We start from the raw sequence: 27,018 nt of genomic DNA on the forward strand, positions 1-27,018 counted from the left end.
TATGCACTAAAAACTTATGACATTGATGAAAGAAATTGGAAAAGGCACAAATAAATGGAAAGATATCCTGTGTTCATGAGCTGAAAAAATTAATATTGTTAAAATGTCCATAAAACCCAAAGCAATCTAAAGATTCAATTCAATACCTATCAAAATTCCAGTGTCATTTTTCACAGAAATAGAAAAAATAATCCTAAAATTCATATGGAACCACAAAAGACTGCAAATAGCCAAATGAATCTCAAGCAAAACAAAACAAACAAACAGAAAAGCAAAGTTGCGGTTATCACACTACGTGATTTCAAAATATACTACAAAACAATAGCAATTAAAACATATGGTACTAATATAAAAATAGACATATAGACCAATGGAACAGAATAGAGCCCAGAAATAAATTCATACTGTAACAGTCAACTGACTTTCAACAAAAGTGCTAAGAACACACAAAACAGAAGGGATAGACTCTTCAATAAATGGTACTGGGAAAACTGGTTTACTACATGCAGAAACATAAAATTGGACTCAATCTATATAGAAAAAATCAACTCAAACTGAATGAAAGGCTTAATTGTAGCACCTGAAACCACAAAAATGTGAGAAGAAAACATAAGGAAAAGCTTGTCGACATTGATCTGGGTAATGATGTTTTGGATGTGACCCCAAAAGCACATGCATCAAAAGCAAAAATAGACAAAGGGGATTGCATAAAACTAAAATGTTTCTGCACAATGGAGGAAATAATCAGCAGAGTGAAGAGACAACCTACAGAATGGGAGAAAATGGGGTTAATATCCAAAATATATTAGGAACTCAAACAACTCCATAGCAAGAAAACAACAGCCCAGTTAAAAGTTAGGCAAAGGACCTGAATAGACATTTCTCCAGAGAAAACATACAAATAGCCAAAAGGTATATGAAAAAGGTGTTCAACATCACTAATCATTATGAATATGCAAGTCAAAGCCAAAGTAAAATATTATCTTACACTGGTAGAATAGCTATTTTTAAAAAGACAAGAGATAACAAGTGTTGGCAAGGGTGTGGAGAAAAGGAAATTCTTGTGCACTCGGGGGAATGTAAATTTTGTGCAGCCAGTATGGAAAACATTATAAAGACTCATCAAAAAATTAAAAATAGAACTTGCGTATGATTCAGCAATCACACACCTGGGTACATATGTGAAGGAAATAAAATTAGTGTCTTCAAAAGATATCTGCACTCTCATGTTCATTCAGCATTATTTAAAGTAACCAATATATGGAAACTACTCAGTATCCTTCAACAGATAAATGGATAAAGATATGGTTATATATATATATATATATATATATATATATATATATATATATATATGCATGTAATTAAATGGCAGATTGATTCCCATCTCTTCACGTGTTGAACTTAAAGTTTGACTCTAACTTGTTGCTAAACTCAGCATAGGTCCAATATTTTCAAAGTTTGCAAAGCCCAAAGCTCTGTGGTTCAATCCATGCAGAGTTGATTAAACTCTGGGGTTTTGACTCATGTAGCCAAGAAAAAATAAGAGTGATTAAATAAATAACTGTCAATCCTGGAATTTACAATGCTATGTGTTTTTCTCATGAACAGGAATGCATGTCTACTATCTAAGGCACCACGTTCTCTGGGATAAGGCTACATGAGCATGCAAATAATTAGGTACAAGGTTGATTGATGGGTCTGGATTTTAAACAAAGCCATCTAGCTGATCTTGAGGGACATTCCTTCCAGGTCATGGAAAACTGAGTTGTTTTATTTTTATATTTTAGAATCAGAGAATTTCTGTTCGAGAACTGGCCCTGCCATTTACTATATAACTTTGGGTAAGATTAACTTTTCTAAGGACTTCCTTGGCAGTCCAGGGGTTAAAAATCTGCACTTCAACTGCAGGGGCACAGGTTCTATCCCTGGTTGGGAAGTAAGATCCCACACGCTGTGCAGCACAGACAAAAAAAGTTTAACTTTTCTGAATCTCAATGGATTCACCTCTAAAACATGAATAATAATGCTGCCTACCTCATAAGTTTCTTAAAAGAATTAAATGAGATGGTGCATATCATAGCATTTAATCCAATGCCTGCCAAATAATAATTGTGTATAAATAGATACACATATATATACATATGCATATATATGCACTTCCATTATATATTGAATATATAGACTATATAGAATATATTATTACATATTCTACTTCAGTTCTGGTTCTACAGTATTTTTTTTGGTCTCTAGTAAATGGTCTCTTTTTATAACAATGCAGCTCTTATTTTTCAGATCTATTACTATAATTTATTTTGTTACAGCTCTTTTTCATCAATCATATTTTAGTCACATGATTATAATTTGGCTATCTTGTTTGTACTTGAATGACTTGCTTCCCTATTTTAAAAGATCCATGTCCTCTCTTACATGATTTCATAGTATCCTGTGTTTTTCTTTATATACGATTTCAAGTTTGTAATTTTTTTCTCTGCTTGAAGAACAATAACCATCTTGTTTACTGAATTATCTAACAACCAGCAAAATCCCAGGTATGTAGTTTGTTTTCAATAAATATTGAATGAATAAATAAGAGAGTAAATGAATTAATTAATGAATACATGAAAAATGTTTCCATGTCTTGGTACATTCTCAAAATACATCATTTCAAGTTTGGGGGCACTCTGTATTATTTTCCTTCCAGATTCATGTAAATGATCTAATAATATTTGCCTGGAATCATAAACTCAGATACCTAGAAGGTCTGAGAAGTAATATAAAGGAAGTAAAATCAGTCGTGGGTAAAATGACAAATGGCAATTGACATTATGTCTAAGTGTCAGGGAGGCAGTAGATTGTAGTAAGGATTGTGGTAACTGGAAAGGCATGCCCTGTCTAAAGACGAGAGACCCTTCTCAGCAACAACTGATGTTTGCTACATGGAAATTCAAGCCAGCTGATTATCAAATTTTAAAAAATAAGTCAGAAATCTATCTTGTTTCTGTGAAATCTGTTAGAGTAGTGTGAACTAATTTTCACATAAACACTGCACCACCAAATACTTGGTTTCATGAACTAGGCTGTGTGTTTAGATGTGACCCATAGACCCCTGGGATTTGCCTATGGTTTAACTAAGCAAACACACAGTTCTCTCTGCTTATGTCATATGATCAGTGTCTCCTGAAATGATCTCTGATGACACATTCTCAAGAGACAGTGCTAATTTGGCAAAGTTCATGTTTGAATAAGACAAAACAGTGGGTTAGTTTCCCTAACTGTTTGGAATATCTGACTGCTTTAATTCCTACTTGATGAGTTTTCCTTACAACTTAATTTTCTCATTGCTATTTCATTATTAAAAACTTAAAAATATTAAAGAAGATAATGGAGCCTCTCCAAAACTAGAACAAAAATGTTCCCAGGGCTGTACTTTCAGCCATGTGTAGATGCTAACATCAAAGTCGTTGGTTTTTTTTTTATATAAATTTATTTTATTTATTTTTATTTTTGGCTGTTTTGGGTCTTTGTTGTTGTGCGTGGGCTTTCTCCAGTTGCAGCAAGCAGGGACTACTCTTTGTTGAGGTGTGGGGGCTTCTCACTGTGGTTGCTTCTCTTGTTGCAGAGCACAGGCTCTAGGTGCACGAGCTTCAGTAGTTGTGTCACACGGGCTTAGTTGCTCTGCGGCTTGTGGAATCTTCCCGGACCAGGGCTCTAACCCATGTCCCCTTCATTGGCAGGCAGATTCTCAACCACTGCACCACCAGGGAAGTCCAGAGTCGTTGGTTTTTTATTTGGAAGTTACTCTTTCTTCCTCAGGAAAGAATTTTGATTGAAAAGCTTTTTCCTCCTCTGCTGCACCACACAGGAATGAGGTGTGAGTGTCTCAGCCATGGAAAACAGCTGATCCATAGGAGAGGGCTTTACAGGGACATCTCCAGAACCTCCTCAGGGATGGGGGATGCAGAACAGTAACCATGGTGCTGGAAGATACTATAGAATCATCACTTAGACTTCAAACAGAACCACCATTGATTTATGCTTCTTCATACATTTTTGCTGTTGTTGACAAAACATTTCCATACAAAAATATTAGAAAATTATAATGTCAGGACATTTCCACTCTCCTTGCCTTGTATCACTCCTCAGGCTCCATTTCTCACCTATAAAATTTGCTCATGGTGTATTTCTCAAATGTCCCAAATCACAGAGAATAAGAACTACATTTTAGCCAAGATATATTCAACTTCCCTAGCAGTCAAGGAAATAAGGATAGTATTTTCCACTAATAATTTATGAATTTTCAAAATTTCATACAACACTGTGAGGGTTTTGAGTAGTTGAAACTCTCAAATTTTTCTAATGAGAGTATATATTGGAAAAATATACTTTTTGAGGATAGTTTAACAAAATGCATTGGACATCTTAAAAGGATTCACTATATTTTGTCTCAGAGAGTCAGCTGTTAGGGATTCATTCTAAAGAAATAATTAGAAAGACAGAAAGTTTTCTCCATAAGAATGTTTATTAAAGAATTTAATTCACTGAAAATTTGAAACAATTGAATGTATACCTATAGAAGATTTAATAAGTTATCATCAAACCATATCATGTAATATGGTATAGCTATTAAATATTATGTTGTATGAGACTATTCAATGACATAGGAAAATATTCTTTATGTATTAGGTAAAAATAAAAGAATTAAAATATAGGATTATAATGTGATATTAATATCATATTTTAAAATTTGCTCATTAATAAATAAGACATATGCAAACAATTTAGTTTATAGACATTACCACTAAGAGGGAGAATTACATTTAATAAAGAAAAAAAGTCCTTCAATTTTAGTTTTCTGCATTTCCTGAATATTCTATCATGAACATGTTTTCTGTATCCTTCCCAAACTTGCAAAAACGTATGTTATATAGCAGTGATTAAGACACTATCAATGGACTAACTAAAAGGATAATTTAGGTTTTACTTATTTTATTCCATAGAGGTTTAATACCTATGACCCAGTTAAGTTGTAGAAGAAGATGTGATCTTTCATTAAATGGACTGTCACATAATGGCTCTTCGACCTAAGGACTAAAAGGAGACCCCCTCCACAATGTAGAGGCTCAGACAGTGGAGACACATTGACAAAGACTAATCTCTTATCCAAAGTCATCACAAGTTCTCCTACTCTCATGCTACTGCAAGTATTAAATTGTGTATCTTTATCCTTAAAAAAATAACATGGTCTTAAGAACAATAGGTGCCAAGAAAAGAAACTTTCAACAAGGCAGCTAACTATAAAGCACTTTTATCAGAACTTGAAGTGAAAATTGAGCACAAAAAGAAATTAGAAACATCTGGAAAGACTTTGAAAAATGGCACCTTTGTTCAACAACTTTTGATTCATTTTGCAATTTGATACCCACAAAAATCAGACACCATGATGAATTCAGTTAGTTACAGTATGCATTTAACATGTCATTTAATTGAATTTCCAATGTAGTGGGACATCTATTATTCTAAGAGAGAAAAAAGTCCAAATTCACTGAGGTTGATATATGCATCAGGATATTCTTGAAAGAATAATTCAGAATTCTCTTTTCAAGTATCACTTCAAAGGACCACTGATCAATAAAGCAAGGCAGAGTGTAATTAAAAGCAACTAAATTCAAACAAAGAAAAAGTGTTTAAGTATATTCATCATCCGGTTGAATCTTACTATTATATTTAATTCTCCCTCATTCCAATGAACATCATTTTCTTACTGTAATATATATCTTAAGCTGGGAGGTTGGGGTTGGGGATTATACCATTGCAGAATTCCACCACTTCTGAGAACTGAAAATGACAATGAAAATCACAGCTATGATTAAAATCACAAATACATTTATGTTTATTAATTTGTCTCCAGTGTTATAGATCGTAAGGGATACAGCATTTAGTATTTTGTACCTGAATGTAGCATGTATCCATGTTGGCTTACCATAATTGTTTTTTAAAAGGAAAGCTATGAAGAGTGTATTTTTGCTAACCAAAGGGAACAACAACAACAACAACAAAAACAACAAACCAATTGGTAGTATAAGTGAGTGATAATCAGGAAGTTGTACAAATTATCATTTCAAAAAATGAATGCTTTTATTAAGAGACTTTTAATTTCTTGGTCAAGTCAAATATATATTTCTTATTTTTGGAAAAGCCCAAATACTACAACATTGGAGTACATCAGGGGAACAGGTGAGTGTTTATGGATGGTCATGCTAACAAGATACTTGTTTTTAGCTTATCTGGGCTTCAAAATTGCCATATGACAAATGTTTGTGCCCCTTAAGATTCATGTATTGAAACCTATTCCTCAATGTGATGGTATTCAGAGGTGAGGCTTTTGGGAGAGGATTGGGTCATGAGGGCAGCCCTCATGAATGGGATTAGTGCTCTTATAAGAGGGACCCCACAGAGTTCTCTCACCCCTTCCTTCATGTGACGGCACAGTGAGATGGCCATCTATGAACCAGGAATCTAGTCTTCACCAGACGCCAAATCTGCCAGTGCCTTGATTTTGGACTTTCCGACCTCTAGAGCTGTAAGAATGAATTTTTGTTGTTTAAGCCTCCAAGTCTATGTTAGTTTTGTTATAGCAGACTAAACTAAGACAAGAATGAAATTGTTTCACTCCTTTTTCAAGTACAACAATTTTTTTTCAATCAAAGGGGAAATTTTTGTTTTTCTTTTCCATTTGAAGGAAAAAGAAGCATTACACTCCACACAAAAGAATACCAGGGAAAGTTCAACTTCAAGAACCGTCCTTGTGGAACAAACTGTGTGGAAGACAGAATGACCACCAGAATGACAAAGCAACAGTCACAATTAAAACAAACACAAATTAAAACAGCAACAACTATTAGTTCTGCTCTTGTTAGCAAACTCACATATAGAAAAACACATACACTAAAAGCGATAAGGCTTTTTGTTTGTTTTCAGACGTGTATTCCTCAACAGTTCATGCCTTTGGTATATTATGAAATATTTCCAGCCATGAGCTAGAAGGAAATTTTTGACAACATGGGTGGATCTTGAGAGCATTATGCTAAGTGAAATAAGTCAGAGTAAGACAAATACTACGTGGTGTAACTTATATGTGGAATCAAAAAAAGAAAAACTCATAGAAATGGAGAGTAGAAAAGTGGTTTCCAGGGACAGTAGGTGGGGAAATAGGGAGAGGTTGGTTAAATGGTACAAACTTTCAACTATAAGATGAATACGGCCTGAGGATCTAATGAAACACATGGTGACTGTAGCTGATAATGCTGTACTGTATAATTGAATTTTGCTAAGAGAATAAAACTTAAATATTCTTACCAAAAAGAAAAAAATAAATTTGTGAGGTGATGGCTTTGTTAATGAGAATTTATGGAGCCCTTGTTATGCGAATTTCCAGGACTAGGTGCTGGACAAAAACAAAAATGAAAAAAGAACAAATTAATAAATATGAATGATCCTTCCTACAATAATGCCATTTGATGTAATAACATAAAATTCTCTCTTCTTTAGAGTCTGTGCTAGCTTGATATTTTTAGTAGGTGGTTAGCCCCTCATTGAGAATCCTTAGTTATGTGACCACTTAAAAATACACTGTATCAGCAAACAAAAGTCCTGGACCAGATGGCTTTGCAGGTGAATTCTATCAAACATTTAAAGAATAGCTAACACCTAACCTTCACAAACTCTTTCAAAAAATCCAGAAGGAGGGACACCCTCAAACTCATTCTAGGAGGCAACTATCACCCTGATACCAAAAGCAGACAAAGATATCACAGACCAATATCACTGATGAACACAGATGCAAAAATCTTCAACAAACTACTAGCAAACAGAATCCAACAACACATTAAAAGGAACGTACACCATGATCAAGTGGGATTTATCCCAGGGATGCAAGCATTCTTCAATATATGCAAATCAATGTGATAAACCATATTAACAAATTGAAGAAGAAAAACCATATGATCATCTCAATAGATGCAGAAAAAGCTTTTGACAAAATTCAACACCCATTGATGGATAAAAACTCTCCAGAAAGTGGACATAGAGAGAACCTACCTCAACATAATAAAGGTCATATATATGAAAAACCCACAGCAAACATCATTCTCAATGGTGAAAAACTGAAAACATTTCCTCTAAGATCAGGAACAAGACAAGGATGTCCACTCTTTGCCACTTTTGTTCAACATAGTTTTGGAATTCCTGCCACAGCAATCAGAGAAGAAAAAATAAATAAAAGGAATCCTTTGTTACCCCTGGGATCTCTGAGGCTTGATTCCATGTCCACCTGTGTGTTCCTTGTTCTATGGGCATTTGTGGCTGGGATGGCTTGTCATCTAATCTCTCATGGCTAGTTAGTTCTCCCTAGCTTGCTCTTCCCATTTCACCTGACCACGGAGGGTCTACAGGCTTCCAGATCCTGGCCAAGTTAGCTATGCAGTCCAGAGGTCTGATAATTCACTCCTAAGCCACAGAATCTAACCACCTCTATCCTCAAACTTTTGTAACTAACTTCCATCACAACGTTTTGCCTGAAAATGCTTAACTAGCTAGTGTACTTATCTATATCCTCCAAATAGATGTTCAGAGAGCAGAAATCAGTACTTGAATTTTGACAGCTTTACCTACTTACTTTTAAAATTTTCATTCAAATGCCTTGGGCTTGAAAAAGGAGTGGGGTTTTCTGATATTTTCCCCTATTGCATATATTATTTCTTCTTTACTCCAGCAAAGAAGAGGTTCTCTTCTCAAGACAAGGGAGAACTCTATCAGCTAAATCTTTTAATATCAGATTTTAATATGCTAATGTGATGATTTTAGCTTATGAGTGAGAGAAAATCTTTCGGAATATTACTTAAAAGGTCAAGTATTTTTCTCAAACTAATTCAACTAACTCTACAATTTTCTATTTTGTGTGTGTCATGGCAGAGGTAGGGGAATGGTGGTGGTGGATTGATAAATTGAACCTAATTTAAATTGAGAATTAAAATAAAATCAGCCTAATGTTACATTGCTCTAGTCATATTAAAATATTCCTAGTTACTCAAAAATCCACTCATGTTTTATATTCTATTCTCTTGGCCAAGAATGGTCTTATTTTCATTCTTCAACTGAAAAAATTTTATCTTGCCCTTTAAGACAAAAATCATATCCTACCTTTCCTGTGAGGTTTCCTTGGATGAGTCCCCTGGATTTTCTTAGCATTTGCTATGTATATTTATTGCATTAATCTCGTGTTGGATGTAACTCTTGGAGAAGTTCAGTTTTTTGTTTGTTTGTTAGTTTTTATAACATTTTTCTCAGTACCTATAAGGGTTCCTGGCATAGCACAGGCATTCAATGAGTATATGCCGACAGGATTCATAAATTAAAATTCTCTATGATATTATAATTGGTTTAGAATACACAGAACAACCATGCAAAATGCTAAAGGGAAAAAGTAATTCAATTTATTTAATATAACAGTATAAGAAAGATCACAAGGTAGTACATAATTAATAGTCAAGTGAGTAAAACAGACAATAAGTACTTGTCAAGTTTGGAGGAGAAAGAGATCACTGTAGTCTAGGATGGTTTAGAAAAACATAAATGGGAAGATGATGTGAACTTGAGCTTGAAATACCAGTAATTAGTACAAATTTATCTGGTATCTATGTATTGATTAAATCATGCACACTTGTTTATTAAATTTCTATCTTATTTAAACATATATAACTAAAATCTTATCTCTATGATACCAAAAAGATGTCTCTCAATATTACAGCAATTTAGTGGGTAAATATATATTTATCATGATTATAGGTTTATGAGGTTTGAGAATTTTATTTATTTAATAATAAATTCGTAGCTTTATGTCTCAGTTCATCTAATCAAAGTACATTTGTTCTACACCTACTATGCTTAATGTAGTCTGATGGAGTAGGGAGAAAAATAAGATGGTTAAGATTCTCTCTCAAGAGCATATTGTTTCATAGAGGGAGATAAATATGTAGACAATGCAATAAAGTATTATAAGTACTATTAATAGAAACACACATAGGGAGTTATTGAGCATATTGAAGACACTTGGCACACAAAAAAGAGAGTATGCTTAGTCTAAGTCTTGAAATGTGGATATGTGTTTACCAAGTGAAAAAAAAAATATGGAGAAAAAAATACACTCTGAGTGAAAAACGTTAAAATGTGAAAAAACTCAGTGTATTTGGAAACTATAAGTAGTAATTTGCATGGTCGTGTCATAGGCGAAACTCTTATGTGAGTGGGTGTTGCATTATTAATTCCTCTCTCTCTTTATTCTACAATATCAATTTTCTCATTCAATGCAATCTTTATGATGGTGATACAAATATGCTCAACTGCAATACCTTTCATATCTATAAAACCTCTTGATTTTACTTACCGTCATCACCATCAACTTCATTTATTGCCTTCCTTTTAGAGCAAAACTCGTTTTTTCTATACATGTTGTCCCAAGTTTTTGTCCTCTCACTCTTTTCTGAAGGCAGTCCAGTCAGATTTTAATGTCCACTTTAAACAAACTGCTATTTTCGAGGTCTCCAGTGATGTCCTTGAATGTCAATATAATGAACAGTTCTCAGCTCTTTCCCTACTTGATCTGTCAATAGCATTTGACATGCTTGATCACTCCCTCCATGAAATAGTTTCTTCACTATATTTCCAAGTCAATACATTCCCCAGGATTTTCTATTAATGGCTTCTCCTTGTCACAAACCTTTGTTCATCACCATCTCCCAAATCTCTATAAAGCTTAATCCTTGAAATTTTTTCTCATTTTTTAAAATCAAAATTTATTTCCTTGGCAATTTTATCTAATCTCATAGTTTTATATGCCATTAATATACTGACAAACCCCAATTTACATTTCCAGCTCTGACTTGTTCCCTGAACTTCAGATTCATATATCTAGCTGCCTGCTCAACAGTCCACTTTGATATATAACCTGTGTTTCACACTTAACATGTTAAAAACTAAGCCACCAATCTGCCCTCAATCCCATCACAATCTGCCTCTGCCACCATTTTTTTTTGTCTCAATAAATAGCCAATACATTTTTATATTTGCTCAGGCCAGATATCTTGGACTTGTTCTTGATTCTTTTTACTCAAGTATCCTACATTTTATGAATCAATAAACCTTACCATCTCTACCTTTATGACATATTTAGATTCCAGACCCTTTTCACATCTTCCACCCTATCATCATTATTCAAGCCTTTTTCACCTCTCAAATGAACTATTTGTTTAATTTGTTTAATTTCTTTAATACAGCAGGCAGAGTGCATCTTTTAAAACATATCAGATGACAAAACACCCCATTGTCTTTTCACCTCATTTAGATTAAACTTGAATACACAGCATATGAGGTACTACAAAATCTGCCTCTCCCACAATAACCTGTCTGATTCATTCTCCTAAAACTCAGAAGCAGTCCATTTCACAGTGCTCTGTTTCTTCTTATTTCCCAGGGTTTTGGCATTTGCTATTTCTTCTACTTGGAAAAAAAATTATCTGCCCAGATACCTGCAAGAACTGTTTCACCAATTCTTCAGTTCACCTTGTGTGATCACTGGATTTTATATGTAAATTTAAAGCAAACCTCTCCCCATTTTTGAGTTCGAGTCATAAAATACAGTATGTGAACCTATGTGAAATGAAAAAAAGTCTAGATTTGCAAGCACGTGGGGTCTCTGATCAAAAGACCTGTGTTTGGGCCCTTAGTTACCTTGGTTCAAACACTTAACTACTTTGCTTCTTAGTCTCAATCTGTAAAATTGAAATTATGATATTTTTCAGGATTGCTATAGATATCAAATGAATTAATTGACAAGAATGTGATAGGTAATTTTAAACAGTAAGAAAATGTTAACCAAATAACATTATTACTTAAAAGATTAGCTAAACTGTGTGTGTGTGTGTCTGTGTGTCTGTATCTGAACCAATCACTAGGAATTCAAAATTATTTGAGAGCAATCTATTAGTCAGTGAAAACAGAGAATAGTTTATAAATAAATGTGAAAGAGTGTGGAGTCAGAGTTTTCTCTCATCTGTTGATTCTTTTAAAAAGTTAATATGTAGGACCTTCTAAGTGCTAGTATATGAGAGCATATCCATGGACTTATTTTAATTTAACCCATTTGACATAGTCATTGAATCATTCCTCTATATAAGGCAGTATTCTTAGATGACTTATTCCAAAGTTTCCATTTGATTTAGGAAGTATTGCCTTGCATTGTGAAAGTAATGGGTGGACATCCATTGTCTATTATTCTTTATTGGTAATGGTTGCTTTTTAACACTAGGATTTGTATCCCCTCCGGTATACTAATTCATTACGTTTAGATAATATATCTTCTACTATTTTAAACTTTACATATTGAAGGGAAATATTACTAAAAACTTACACATTGCAGGGATTCAACATATATTATGGAATGAGGATTGGTAAATGGCATTATTAGAGCACTTAGTTTCTCATGTAACAAATTCTTGAGTGTCTACTGTATTTTTGACACTATTTTGATAAACTTTTAATTATGTTTTATAATTTCTCTAGGTATTTCTAATGATTAATCTTGATTTTGACACTGTTAATTTTCCTGCTTGTGATCTATTAAATTATATAATCATATCAATATAATTATATATTTATATGTCATAGAGCCTTGGTTTTGGTAATGATACAAAGTTCATTTAGTCCAATCCCCCAAGCAACACATGAATTGCTTTGTACCATTTGATATAGTTATCATATGTGTAAGTAAACATTTCTGCAAGTCAATATTCATATGGTTGATATGAAACAGAAACATATGAAAACTTTGAAAAATAAATCTAAGTGTTTTTTTTAATCTAGTGTAGTCTAGGTTTTTTTCAATGTTAGTAAAATTCACATGTTCTTAAAATATACTTTAAAAAAAATCACACAGGGATTTCAAGCTCTCACCATGGCAACTATTTGCATCAGAGTACTATTTTTTCCCAGAGCTATTTCTGTATCATTAAATCCTTGATAATACTTTATTATTTGGTATCTGTTAAGTCCAAACGCATTTTAGCATCTAATTTACTTAACGAATTAAGTCTAAGAAAAGAGAAAACTTATAGAACAATAAACAACACAATTAATTACCTCATGAAGCAGGAAACCACTATATTTGTCAGAGCATTATGTCTTCAAAATAACACCACCAAGTAATTAAGTATGAACATATTCCATTATTGGGATGTAGACCATTTTTCAAATTTATTCATTATAATGAAGCAAACCCAGAAACTGGGATAGTGAAATTGCAAAATCGCACTTATCAGAGAGACTTTTATCCTATTAAAACAAAGCCAAGGAAATGAAAAACAAATTGTCTAACTATATGTAAGAAAAAGAAAAATGTTGCTGTGGCAACCAGATGTCATTTGCTATATTTTCATTAGATGATTAAAGGCAATTCCACAGAGAAGAAAATGCCACTTAAATTTAGGACAATAATTTGATGGGGGTACATATTTATATTTTCTTCATGAGTATTAATTGAATTGTTATTTTTATTTGAGAACTAACCGTATTATATTTTTATTTATAAAGGCTTTAAGGTGGTATGGGTGTTCCACAGACCTGAAACCATTCTGGTTGACGTTGACTTTCACTTTTTTTCCCCCATTCTATAAGAAAAGAAAGGTATAAATAAAGAAAACCTTGCAGGAGAAAGCAATAAAGTGCAGTTTGTTTCCATGGCCTCTAGGTTCTCATAAGTTTAATATTCTATAACCTAGGTGAGTCATGTCATCAGCATTTTTTTTATCAGTGACATACACCTGTGCAATGGCACATAGGATGCACTGTTGAATTTGATGGCTCAATTGGTAGTTGCAAAAATGCTGAACCGATGGAGTTTCATCTAAATGTTCCAACCATATATCCTAGCTGCTATTGGTCAAATACATGGACCTACTGGGCAGCCAAAGGTTTACTTAGTAAATAGAAACAGGAGCTTATCACCTTCTCACAATTTCTCAGACTCCCCCAACCATTTCTCCTGGTTACTCTCACAGTTACTGTATCCTAATAATTTCCTTACACAATGCTGTAGCCTGATAAAGTAGAAAAAGTGTAATGACTCTGATAAACCTTTAATTTGAATTTATTAAAGAAATCCCCTTTCCAAATCACTGCTTCACTTGGGTTCTGGAGTAGAATTTGTTTTTCATATATAAAACTTATGTAAAATAAATAATGTTAACTTAAACATGTGGACATATGCTCTTTATATACTGGACATATTTTTATACTAATAGCAGACCCTGGAAAAACCATTTATCCCTGTAGGTTTTCACGTTTTGAAGTAAAGTTAAATTGTTGAAACATGTTCAGGGTCACAAATTTTTAGAATACTACTGGAGGGATAAAAGGATCTTAGCCTTGAGGCTCTAGGGATATTTCCAATAATAGGTACATACGAAATATTCTTGGGTGAGCATGATTTTCTTCCTAAAACAAAACTATTTTTCTCTCTGATGATGTATGTGGCAGCATGTCATTACAATGCGGTAACTTTTCATGGGAGTTGCTAAAACATGTTCAGTGTACACTGAGCTGCTGAAATCATCTTTGTCTCTGTCCAGTGGCTAATAAAATTATAGTGTTAAACAGTATTAAAGAAAATAACTCTGAAAATACAACTTTTAAATTAAGCTTTGCTACTGCCTCTAGCTTCATGCCTGCCTGAAGAGCATCGAAGCTCAACTTGGATTTCTCAGGCTTTCTTTTTTTCCCCTATTCTACCCTCAAGGGCTTTCTAATTACTTAGTTCCAAATATACCTGTCCAGCTTAAAGATCCACTTGTTGGTTCCTGTTTACCTGACATTCTTATGACCTTCAAACACTGGCCAACATTTCTTTTCTACCAGTATGGATTCCCTGCAAGGGTCTGAACAGCATGACTGGAGTTATTTCTTAAGTTTCACAGTTCCCTTTTTCCCTGAGACTCTTGAATTTGTAGAACAATGTGTTTTCACACTAAGGACTAAGAACCCATGGGAGACTAGCAAATAATTGCTTGTGAGTTTACATGCATTTGTGGATTCCAGAAGTATTTATAAAACATTATTTATCAACTAGTAGTAAGGAGGAAAAAACGAGCTATAAAAGTGATCACTTTTCTCTACTTGTTTCTCCTTCGATCTTCATGCGTCTTAACACAACACAATTATACAGACGTTGAACAGCTCTACTGATAGAGATAGGTATGAGGTAGAGATGGATTGATGAACATGCATATGGAGTTGAATACATTGATACAATCCAGAGTTCAGAAACGGCTGAGTTCTATTTTTTTCTCATTTTCTCAGCCCCATCTTTGTACAAGATGACAGCATGTATTTTTCTTGAAAAAGCAGTGACACATTATTTAGTTAACAATCACAAATGAAAAACAATAATGGAATATTGTTAAGTTACTCAGTATGGGTAGCCAAACATGATAACACTAGAAATATGTGCTTATTTCAAAAAGAGAGAGGAAAAACAAGCTATTGAGAGAATTACATCAAAGTGGTTGAGTGAGCTCTGATGCCAATTAAACCTAGATTCCTATCTAACTTGTAATACTTTTCAGCTGTATATTTCAAGTGTGTTATTTTATCTTCCCTGAGCCTTAGTTTTCTCATTTTAAATATTGAGATAATAACAATAACATTGTCAGAAGACTTTTGTGAGCAATAATTGGATAAAATGCACATTAGACACTAAGAATGAGGGGCATCAATGTTAAAAATTGACAATATCATCATGTTTTCATCATCGTTATTTTCATTTGCATTATCATTGTAACTTTGACCAGAAAAATTAGCTTTAAATATTGGTATAGAGTAGTGGTTAAGAGTGAATACTCAGAAGTTAGACTGTCTGCTTTTAAATCACTCCTCACCATAAAAAAGCTTAATGATCTCACATACCCCTCTGAATCTTCTAAACCTAGCCAATCATACACCTATTTGATAGAATTATAGTGAAGATTAACTGATAGAAACTGTTTTCTGGCACACAGTAGAAACCTATGAGTGTTAGTTTTCATCCCACTATTATTACTGTTATTAATATTATAGCATAAGGTATTATTTTGAGATTTCCCTTCTCCTGCATCCTCTTATCTCAAATATTATATTGCAAAAATAAGGCAGTGGTAAGGGAATTCTCTACTAATTGCCTGAGAGGAAAATAACTAATAAGTACTGAGATTTATTTACTAAATTTGAGTTTGAGTTTGTTGTCTTTTTAAAATTAACTTTATTGAGGTATTATTTACATAAAATTTAACATCCTCTTTTTAAATGTGTAGTCCAATGAGTTTTGACAAAGGTTTTTGGATTTTTGAAACTAATGACATGACAATAGTGTTTAGTGGAAAAAATAATATGAAATGCACAAATTTGAGCCACTGGGATTCGACTTCCTAAATCCTACAGGATTCAGAACATTATATTTTTGCCCTTCATAACAGATGTCAAAGACTATCTGGCCCAAGGTAGATAAACATTTGTTAGGCTAACTATGGGAGTAAAAATAATCAGAGAATGGACCCTGTGCCTGCCTTCCAACCATGGTAGGGTGAGACATTGAGAGGGATGACAGGAACTCCATGTAGTTTCAGAGGCTGTAAGAGCAGGGGACATCCTGGGAGAACCAGGAAGCTAGCCAGCTCCACACAATACCTGCATGAACAACATGGTTTAAGAGCAAGAAAAGAGAGATGGCCACATTAGATACATAGGAAATATCATATCAGCAATATGACATATTGCTGTCATATGCATATTGTGACATATCAGCAATCCCTGAACTCCAGTGGAGTGTGAAAATAGTGATGTGCTACCTGAATGCCCAAGAAAAGCCATACTTGAGAGAGAGCCAGAGCTGAGAAGACAGTTGTCAAGGATGTAGCTACAGATAAGGGACCAAACAACAGATGGAATTTAGGTTGTCTGTTATGTACATGGATGGAAAAAAAAATGTATATAAAAGAAACAGTGCTTATTTCAGCATGGAGAAGGGAACAGTGACTGAGGGCCAGGTAGATATCTTCTTATCCAATACCTTAGCAATCAAATAGCTCCCAAGAGGCTTTAGAATAAAACACAAGGTAAGTCAAGAGGCAGAACTCCCAAATCACTGAGTCCTTGAATTGGTCAAACCTAAATTTTCAAATCCTGCTGGAATTGGCGTTTAAAATAGAAATTAAGTTTTATTATGGGGGAAATAATTTTATTTGTACAACTGGTTTGTGGCATGAGATTTATTATACCTGGTATATTATTTGTAAATGGAAACACATTTATGGGAAAAGAGAAGGTAGGGACAAAAATGGGGTAGATTTCTCTCATCTTTGGGAAGCTTTCTTATATCCTAAAGTCTTGTGAAAGTGTGGAGTTTTAAAAAAATGACAAGAAAAATGCTTTGCTTTGTTGATTACACAGTACAATATTTTTGTACCCATCATCCAGTTATTGATATGTTGATAACATACCTAAAATTACATTCTTTTTTGAATGTAATTTGCTGACTGCATTTCATGTACTTATCACATGACAAGCTTTAATTTGCTGACAACTATTAACCCTGTGTTTCTTTCCCTGCTCCATTTTTCCCCTTCTTTTTCCAGTTCATATATTTTTCTATCTGTTAAACCAAAATTGTTGAAAAAAGACTTTTAAACAAAGACAGAATCAGTCTTTCAGAATGGCTCCTTTGAATATCAGTGTTTTCAAAATAAGCACCTAGATTTAAATGTGAATTACGAAAGAAAAGAATCACTAAGGATTACAAAATTTCAGAGGATACTTAGTCAAAGAAAAAACAACCAAATAATAAAAAAATTCTTATTTACTCAAGTGAATAAGGTAAACAGTACATTCTAAGCTTTCTTCTGTTTAGTAAAATAATAATTTTGTATTGTGGCTATAGGGGATTAGAATATATCATCCCAAGTATGCAACTTTTGCATATTGATTATTTTGAAATAAAGGTATTTGAGAAAAAGCCAGCATAAGGACACTCTGACTCTCCTTTTCTCCTCCTGAAACAAGAGATAAATCTCTCATGTGAAGGGTACCCTTCCTTCAAAAAGAGGGTAGAAGGCATCCTTATCACCAGAGACAGGGACTTTCAGTCCTACCTCCCCTACTCTCTGACTTACAAGGATAGGAAAGGGGCTAGAGGTTAAATCACTCATCAATGGCCAATGAATAAATCAATCATGCCTGTGCAATGAAGCCTCCATAAAAATCTCAAAGGACAAGGTTCAGAGAGCTTTTGGGTTGGTGAATACACACAGATACAGAGAGAGTGGTCCTTCTGGAGAGGACATGGAAACTCCATGACTCTTTCCACACACCTTGCCTTATGAAACTCTTTCATCTGGCTCTTCCTGAGTTATATCCTTTTACAATAAACCAGTAATCTAGTAGGTAGAATGTTACTCTGAGTTCTGTGAGTTGCTCTACAAATTAATCAAACACAAGGAGGGGTTCATTAGAACCTCTAATCTATACTAGGTCAATGAGAAGCACAGTTAACAACCTGGACTCGTGATTGGCATCTGAAGTGTGTTGGGGGATGGCAGTCTTCTAGAACTGAGCCCTTAACCTGCAGGATCAGATGCTACATCCAGGTAGATAGTGTCAGAATTGAGTTGAATTTTAGCATACCTAGATGATGTCAGAGGTGTGGAGGCTTCCTCCTGAATCTAAACACAACACAAACTGAACTGGATTGGTGATCAGAACTGTTAAAAAAGGTTTCATGTAATAAGCTTTGGAGTTTGAAAAAAGAAGGATTTAAACCTGATTTTGACACAGAAAAGCTATTATATATATTTTTTATGTCAAACATGAAATGCTTCAGTTTCATCCTTAATAAAATAGTGATAATGGTACCTACTTTCCAGAGGACAAGGAGCTGAATAGTGCTCCAAAATATATGTCCACCATCCAGAGCCTGTGAACTTTACCTTATCTGGAAAAACAGTCTTGACAGATGTAATTAAAGTAAGACTGTTGGGATTAAATCACCCTGGATTCATTGAGTGAGCCCTAAATCCAATGACAAATGTCCTTATAAGAGAGTGGCAAAGAGAGAGGGCAGACTGCAGAAGCAAGAATAACTACAATCTTGCAGCCTGTGGAACAGAAACCACATTCACAGAAAGATAGACAAAATGAAAAGGCAGAGGGCTATGTACCAGATGAAGGAACAAGATAAAACCCCAGAAAAACAACTAAATGACATGGAGATAGACAACCTTCCAGAAAAAGGATTCAGAATAATGATGGTGAACATGATCCAGGACCTTGGAAAAACAATGGAGGTAAAGATCAGAAGATGCAAGAAATGTTTAACAAAGACCTAGAAGAATTAAAGAACAAACAAACAGAGATGAGCAATACAATAACTGAAATGAAAACTACACTAGAAGAATTAATATCAGAATAACTGAGGCAAAAGAACTGAGGCAGAAGAACGGACCTTCTGACCTGGAAGACATAATGGTGGAATTCACTGCTGTGGAACAGAATAAAGAAAAAAAGAATGAAAAGAAATGAAAACAGTCTAAGAGACCTCTGGGACAACATTAAACACAACAAGATTCGCATTATAGGCGTCCCAGAAGGAGACAAGAGAGAGAGAGACAGGACCCGAGAATATATTTGAAGAGAGTATAGTCAAAAACTTACCTAACATAGGAAAGGAAATAGCCACCCAAGTCCAGGAAGTGCAGCAAGTCCTATACAGGATAAACCCAAGGAGAAAAACACCTAGAAACATAATAATCTAATTGGCAAAAATTAAAGACAATGAAAAATTATTGAAAGCAGGAAGGGAAAAATGAGAAATAACATACAAGGGAACTCCCATAAGGTTAACAGCTGACTTCTCAGCAGAAACTCTACATGCTAGAAGGAAGTGGTATGATATACTTAAAGTGATGAAAGGGAAGAACCTACAACTAAGATTACTCCACCCGGCAAGGATCTCATTCAGATTCTATGGAGGAATCTAAAGCTTTACAGAGAAGCAAAAGCTAAGAGAATTCAGCACCACCAAACCAACTCTACAACAAATGCTAAAGGAACTTCTCAACGTGGGAAACACAACAGAAGAAAAGGACCTACAAAAACAAACCCAAAACAATTAAGAAAATCATCAGGGGAATATATATATATATCGGTAATTACCTTTAAAGTGAATGGATTAAATGCTCCAACCAAAAGACACAGGCTAGCTGAATGTATACAAAAACAAGACCCATCTATATGCTCTCTACAAGAGACTCACTTCAGACCTAGGGACACATACAGACTGAAAGTGAGGGGATGGAAAAAGATATGCCATGCAAATGGAAATTAAAAGAAAGCTGGAATAGCAATACTCATATCAGATAAAATAGACTTTAAAATAAAGAATTTTGCAAGAGACAAGGAATGACATGACCTAATGATTAAGGGATCAATCCAAGAAGTAGGTACACAACTATAAATATATATGCACCCAACATAGGAGCACCTCAATACATAAGGCAACAGCTAACAGCTATAAAAGAGGAAATTGACAGTAACACAATAATAGTGGGGGAAGTTAACATCTCACTTACACCAATGGACAGATCATCCAAAATGAAAATAAATAAGGAAACAGAAGCTTTAAATGACACAATAGAACAGATAGATTTAACTGATATTTACAGGACATTCCATCCAAAAACAGTAGATTAAACTTTCTTTTCAAGGGCACATGGAACATTCTCCAGGATACATCACATCTTGGGTCACAAATCAAGCCTCAGTAAATTTAAGAAATTTGAAATCATATCAAACATCTTTTCTGACCACAACACTATGAGATCAGAAATGAATTACAGGGAAAAAAACGTTAAAAACACAAACACATGGAGGCTAAACAATACGTTACTAAATAACCAAGAGATCACTGAAGAAATCAAAGAGGAATTCAAAAAATACCTAGAGACAAATGACAATGAAAACACGATGATCCGAAACCTATGGGATGCAGCAAAAGCAGTTCTAAGAGGGAAGTTTATAGCTCTACAAGACTACCTCAAGAAACAAGAAAAATCTCAAACAATCTAAACTTACACTTAAAGGAACTAGAGAAAGAAGAACAAACAAAACCCAACGTTAGCAGAAGGAAAGAAATCATAAAGATCAGAGCAGAAATAAATGAAATAGAAAAAAAAGAGAACAATAGCAAAGATCAATAAAACTAAAAGATGGTTCTTTGAGAAGATAAACAAAATTGATAAACCATTAGCCAGACTCATCAAGAAAAGAGAGAGAGGACTCAAATCAATAAAATTAGAAATGTAAAAGAAGTTACAACAGACACCACAGAAATACAAAGCATCCCAAGAGACTACTACAAGCAACTTTTTGCCAATAAAATGCACAACATAGAAGAAATGGACAAATTCTTAGAAATGTATAACCTTCCAAGACTGAACCAGGAAGAAAAACAAAACATGAACAGACCAATCACAAGTAAAGAAATTGAAACTGTGATTAAAAATCTTCCAACAAACAAAAGTCCAGGACCATACGGCTTCACAGGTGAATTCTACCAAACATTTAGAGAAGAGCTAACACCAATCCTTCTCAAACTCTTCCAAAATATTGCAGAGGAAGGAACACTCCCAAACTCATTCTCTGAGGCCACCATCACCGTGATACCAAAATCAGACAAAGATACTACAATAAAGACAATTACATACCAATATCACTGATGAACATAGATGCAAAAATCCTCAACAAAATACTAGCAAACAGAATTCAACAGCACATTAAAAGGATCATACACCATGATCAAGTGGGATTTATCCCAGGGATGCAAACATTCTTCAGTATACACAAATTAATCAATGTGATACACCAGATTAACAAATTGAAGAATAAAAACCATACAATCATCTCAATAGATTCATAGAAATCTTTTGATAATATTCAACACCATTTATGATAAAAACTCTCCAGAAAGTGGGCATAGAGGGAGGCTACCTCAACATAATAAAGTCCATATAAGACAAACCCACCGCAAACATCATTCTCAGTGGTGAAAAACTGAAAGCATTTCCTCTAAGATCAGGAACAAGAGAAGGAATTCCACTCTCACCACTATTATTCAACATAGTTTTGGAAGTCCTAGCCATGGTAATCAGAGAAGAAAATGAAATAAAAGTAATAAAAATTGGAAAAGAAGAAGTAAAACTGTCACTGTTTGCAGATGACATGATACTATACATAGAGAATCCTAAAAATGCCCCCAGAAAACTACTAGAGCTACTTAATGAATTTTGTAAAGTAGCAGGATATAAAATTATTGCACAGATATCTCTTGCATTCCTATACACTAATGGTGAAATATCTGAAAGAGAAATTAAGGAAAAATTCCCATTTACCACTGCAACAAAAAGAATAAAGTACCTAGGAATAAATCTACCTAGGGAGAAAAAAGACCTGTATGCAGAAAATTATAAGACACTGATGAAAGAAATTAAAGATGATACCAACAGATGGAGAGAAGTACCATGTTCTTGGATTGGAAGAATCAATATTGTGAAAATGCCTATACTACCCAAAGCAATTTACAGATTCAGTGCAATCCCTATCAAATTGCCAATGGCATTTATTATGGAACTAGAACAAAAAATCTTAAAATTTGTATGGAGATAAAAAAGACCCCGAATAGCCAAAACATTCTTGAGGGAAAATATCGGAGCTGGAAGAATCAGACTCCCTGACTTCAGACTATACTACAAAGCTACAGTAATCAAGATAATATGGTACTGGCACAAAAACAGAAACATAGATCAATGGAACAAGATAGAAAGTCCAGAGATAAACCCACACACCTCTGGTCAACTAATCTATGACAAGGGAGACAAGGATATACAATGGAGAAAAGACAGTTTCTTCAATAAGTGGTGCTGGGAAAACTGGACAGTTACATGTAAAAGAATGAAATTAGAGCACTCCTTAACACCATACACAAAAATAAACTCAAAATGGATTAAGGACCTAAATGTAAGACAAGACACTATAAACCTCTTAGAGGAAAACATAGGAAGAACAACCTTGGACATAAATCACAGCAAGATATTTTTTGATCCACCTCCTAGAGTAATGGAAATAAAAACAAAAATAAACAAATGGGACATAATGAAAATTAAAAGCTTTTGCACAGCAAAGGAAACCATAAACAATACGAAAAGACAACCCTGAGAATGGGAGAAAATATTTGCAAATGAATCAACAGACAAATGATTAATCTCCAAAATATATAAACAGCTCATGCAGCTCAATATTAAAGAAACACAGAACCCAATCCAAAAAATGGGCAGAAGACCTAAATAGACATTTCTCCCAAGAAGACATAGAGATGGCCAAGAAGCCCTTGAAAAGCTGCTCAACATCACTAATTATTAGAGAAATGCAAATCAAAATACAATGAGGTATCACCTCACACCAGTTAGAATGGGCATCATCAAAAAATCTACAAACACCAATTCCTGAAAGAGTGTGGAGAAAAGGGTCCCCTCTTGCACTGTTGGTGGGAGTGTAAATTGATACAGCCACTATGAAGAACAGTATGGAGGTTCCTTAAACAACTAAAACTAGAATTACCGTATGATCCAGCAATCCCACTACTGGGCATATACCCAGAGAAAACAATAATTCAAAAAGACACATTCACCCCAATATTCATTGCAGCGGTGTTTACAATAGCCAGGTCATGGAAGTAACCTAAATGCCCATCAACAGACCAATGGGTAAAGAAGATGTGGCACATATACACAATGGAATATTACTCAGCCATAGAAGGAACGAAATTGGGCCATTTGTTGAGATGTCGTTGGATTTAGAGACTGTTATACAGAGTGAAGTAAGTGACAAAGAGAAAAACAAATATCATATATTAATGCCTGTATGTGGAACCTAGAAAAATGGCACAGATGAACTAGTTTGCAGTGCATAAGTTGAGACGCAGATGTGGAGAACAAACATGGACAGTAAGGGGGAAAGCTGCAGGGAGGGTGGGGATGGTGGTGTGATGAATTGGGCAATTGGGACTGACATGTATACACTGATGTGTATAAAATTGATGACTAATAAGAACCTGCTATATAAAAAAATAAATTAAATAAAATAAAAATGAGAGTGGCAAAGAGAGATCTGGTACAAAGAAAAGAAGGAGAAGCAATATGACCACCAAAGCAGAGATTGGAGTGATGGGACTGTGAATCAAGGAATGAGGGCCAACTACCTGAGCTGAGAAAGGCAAAGAATGTATTCTTCCCTATAGCCTCCAGAAGATGTAAGACCTTGCTGAAACTTGATTTTAGACGGCAAGCCTTTAGAGCTGTGAGTGGCTTTAAGCCACTCAGGTTGTAGTACTTTGTTATAACAGCCCTAGGAAACTAATAAACAGAGTCATTGTGAAGATTGAATGAGATTTTAGAGAGCTTTTGGAAAAATAAATCTTAGCAATGACATACACACAGATACATATATATATATATAAGTAATTCCAATAGTTTCTCACTAGCAATATTTATACTACTATGACTAAAAGTTTATTTCTGTGTTTGTCTCTTCCAGTTTATTTTCATCTACAGTCTGGTACTGTTTGCTTTGTAGTTTTTTGTTGTTTTGTTTGTTTGATTGGTTTTTTAGTTCAGTTCTCAATTGTAATTGCATCCACTGCAAATTAAGGCTTTTAAACCAAGTGGCAATTTGCTATAGGTGAGTAGATGTGAAACTTTGATTAAGAATCAGACCAAATTGCAGTCTCATTTTAATATTTCCTCTAGCTACCCAGGTTATTTGAGGCAAGTATAATATTCTCTTTCTAATTCATTTTCCTTATCTAAGAAATGAGGTTAATAACATCCATCTTACTGGGTTGCTATGAGGATTAATGAAAATGACATTCAAGTGCCTACAACATGATAAATACTCAGTAAATTGAGATGCTATTATTCTCATCCTCCATGTGTTCATTTTCCCAGGATTCTGCTTTTTAATGACAAGAATCACTAACTATATAAAGTCAGTATTATGATCAATCCCAGCTGAAATGTGTGCTTCAAAATGGCCTCATACACTTTTCTGAAGGCACTCTATTTGTACTTTTACTGTTTCATCTCTGTAAAGATGAAAAGGACAATATGGCATGCTGTATACTATTTTATTTGTTTATTTTGATTTGTTCACTTGATAGCTTGTGTTTGGGCATGAAAGAATCCTTCCTCTGTTTTTCTCCCTGTTTTGTTAGGGATAGAAGCCTGGAAACTACATTTCCCAGAATCTCTTGCCAGTGGAGTTCAGATTTAGAATCTGTCAGGGAGACAAGCTCTTGTGAGGTCTGGAGAATAGTGGTGAAGTAGAAGCCAACGTAACTTCTCTGTCATTGCCTGGCAGGTAATTTTGCAGAGAGCTGATGCCTGGTTTTCCAGTGGCTCTGGAAATTTCTCCTATGACTCACTTACTTTAGTGAGTAAGTAATAGTTTCATATGATTTCTACTACTGCCAGATTTCCTCAGATCAATGGCTATGCCAGATGTATGCTCCTCCAGCCTCTCCAATGAACGTGTGAAAGTGTAAGCCACGAAACCCAGAATTAAACTTCTTCCTGCCTAAAATTCATAGTTTTCCATTTTCCTGACAGAACCTAAACTGATACAGTTGAATACAACCTCATTTTTATAAAAATTTGGAAAATTGCAAACAAGAAAAATAATTCAAAGATTCACCATCAGGAAATAACACTGATAGAGATTGGTTCAAGATGGTAGAGTACAAGGACTTGTGCTCACTCCCTCTTGCGAGAGCACCAGAATCACAACTAACTGCTGAACAATGATCAACACGAAGACACTGGAACTCACAAGAAAAGATACCTCACATCCAAAGACAAAGGAGAAGCCACAATGGGATGGTAGGAGATAAAATAAAATCAAATCCCATAACTGCTGGGTGAGTGAGTCACAAACTGGAGAACACTTATACCACAGAAATCCTCCCACTGGAGTGAAGATTCTGAGCCCCATGTCAGGTTTCCCAACCTGGGGGTCCAGCAACAGGAGGAATGAATTCCTAGAAAATCAGACTTTGAATGTTAGCAGTATTTGATTGCAGGACTTCAACAGGACTGGGGGAAACAGAGACTCCACTCTTGGAGGGCACACACAAAGTAGTGTGCACATCAGGACCCAGGGAAATGAGCAGTGACCTCATAGGAGACTGAACCAGACCTACCTGCTAGTGTTGTAGGGTCTCCTGCAGTGGTGGGGAGAAGCTGTGGGGACAAGAACACTGACAACAGAAGTTCTGGGAGGTATTATTTGGCATGAGCCCTCCCAGACTCTGCCATTAGCCCCCAAAAAGAGCCAGGTAGGCTTTAGGGCTGGGCTGCCTCAGGCCAAACAACCAGCAGGGAGGGAAACCAGCCCCACCCATTAGCAGAAAAGTGGATTAAAGATTTGCTGAGCTCTGCCCAAAAGAGAAACAGCCAGCTCTACCCACCACTAGTCCCTCCAATCAGGAGACTTACACAAACCTCTTAGAAAGCCTCATCCACCAGAGGGCAGACAGCATAAGCAAGAAGAATTAAATCCTGCAGTCTGTGGAACAAAAACCACATTCAGAGAAACATAGACAAAATGAAGAGGCAGAGGACTATAAACCAGATGAAGGAACAAGACAAAAACTCAGAAAAACAACTAAATGAAGTGGAGATAGACAACCTTCCAGAAAAAGAATTCAGAATAATGATAGTGAAGATGATCCAGGACCTTGGGGAAAAAATAGAGGCAAAGATCAAGAAGATGTCAGAATAACTGAGGCAGAAGAACGAATAAGTAACCTGGAAGACAGAATGGTGGAATTCACTG

This window comes from Hyperoodon ampullatus (genome assembly GCF_949752795.1).
Source record: "Hyperoodon ampullatus genome assembly, chromosome: 7".
In the NCBI taxonomy this organism is placed as follows: domain Eukaryota; kingdom Metazoa; phylum Chordata; class Mammalia; order Artiodactyla; family Ziphiidae; genus Hyperoodon; species Hyperoodon ampullatus.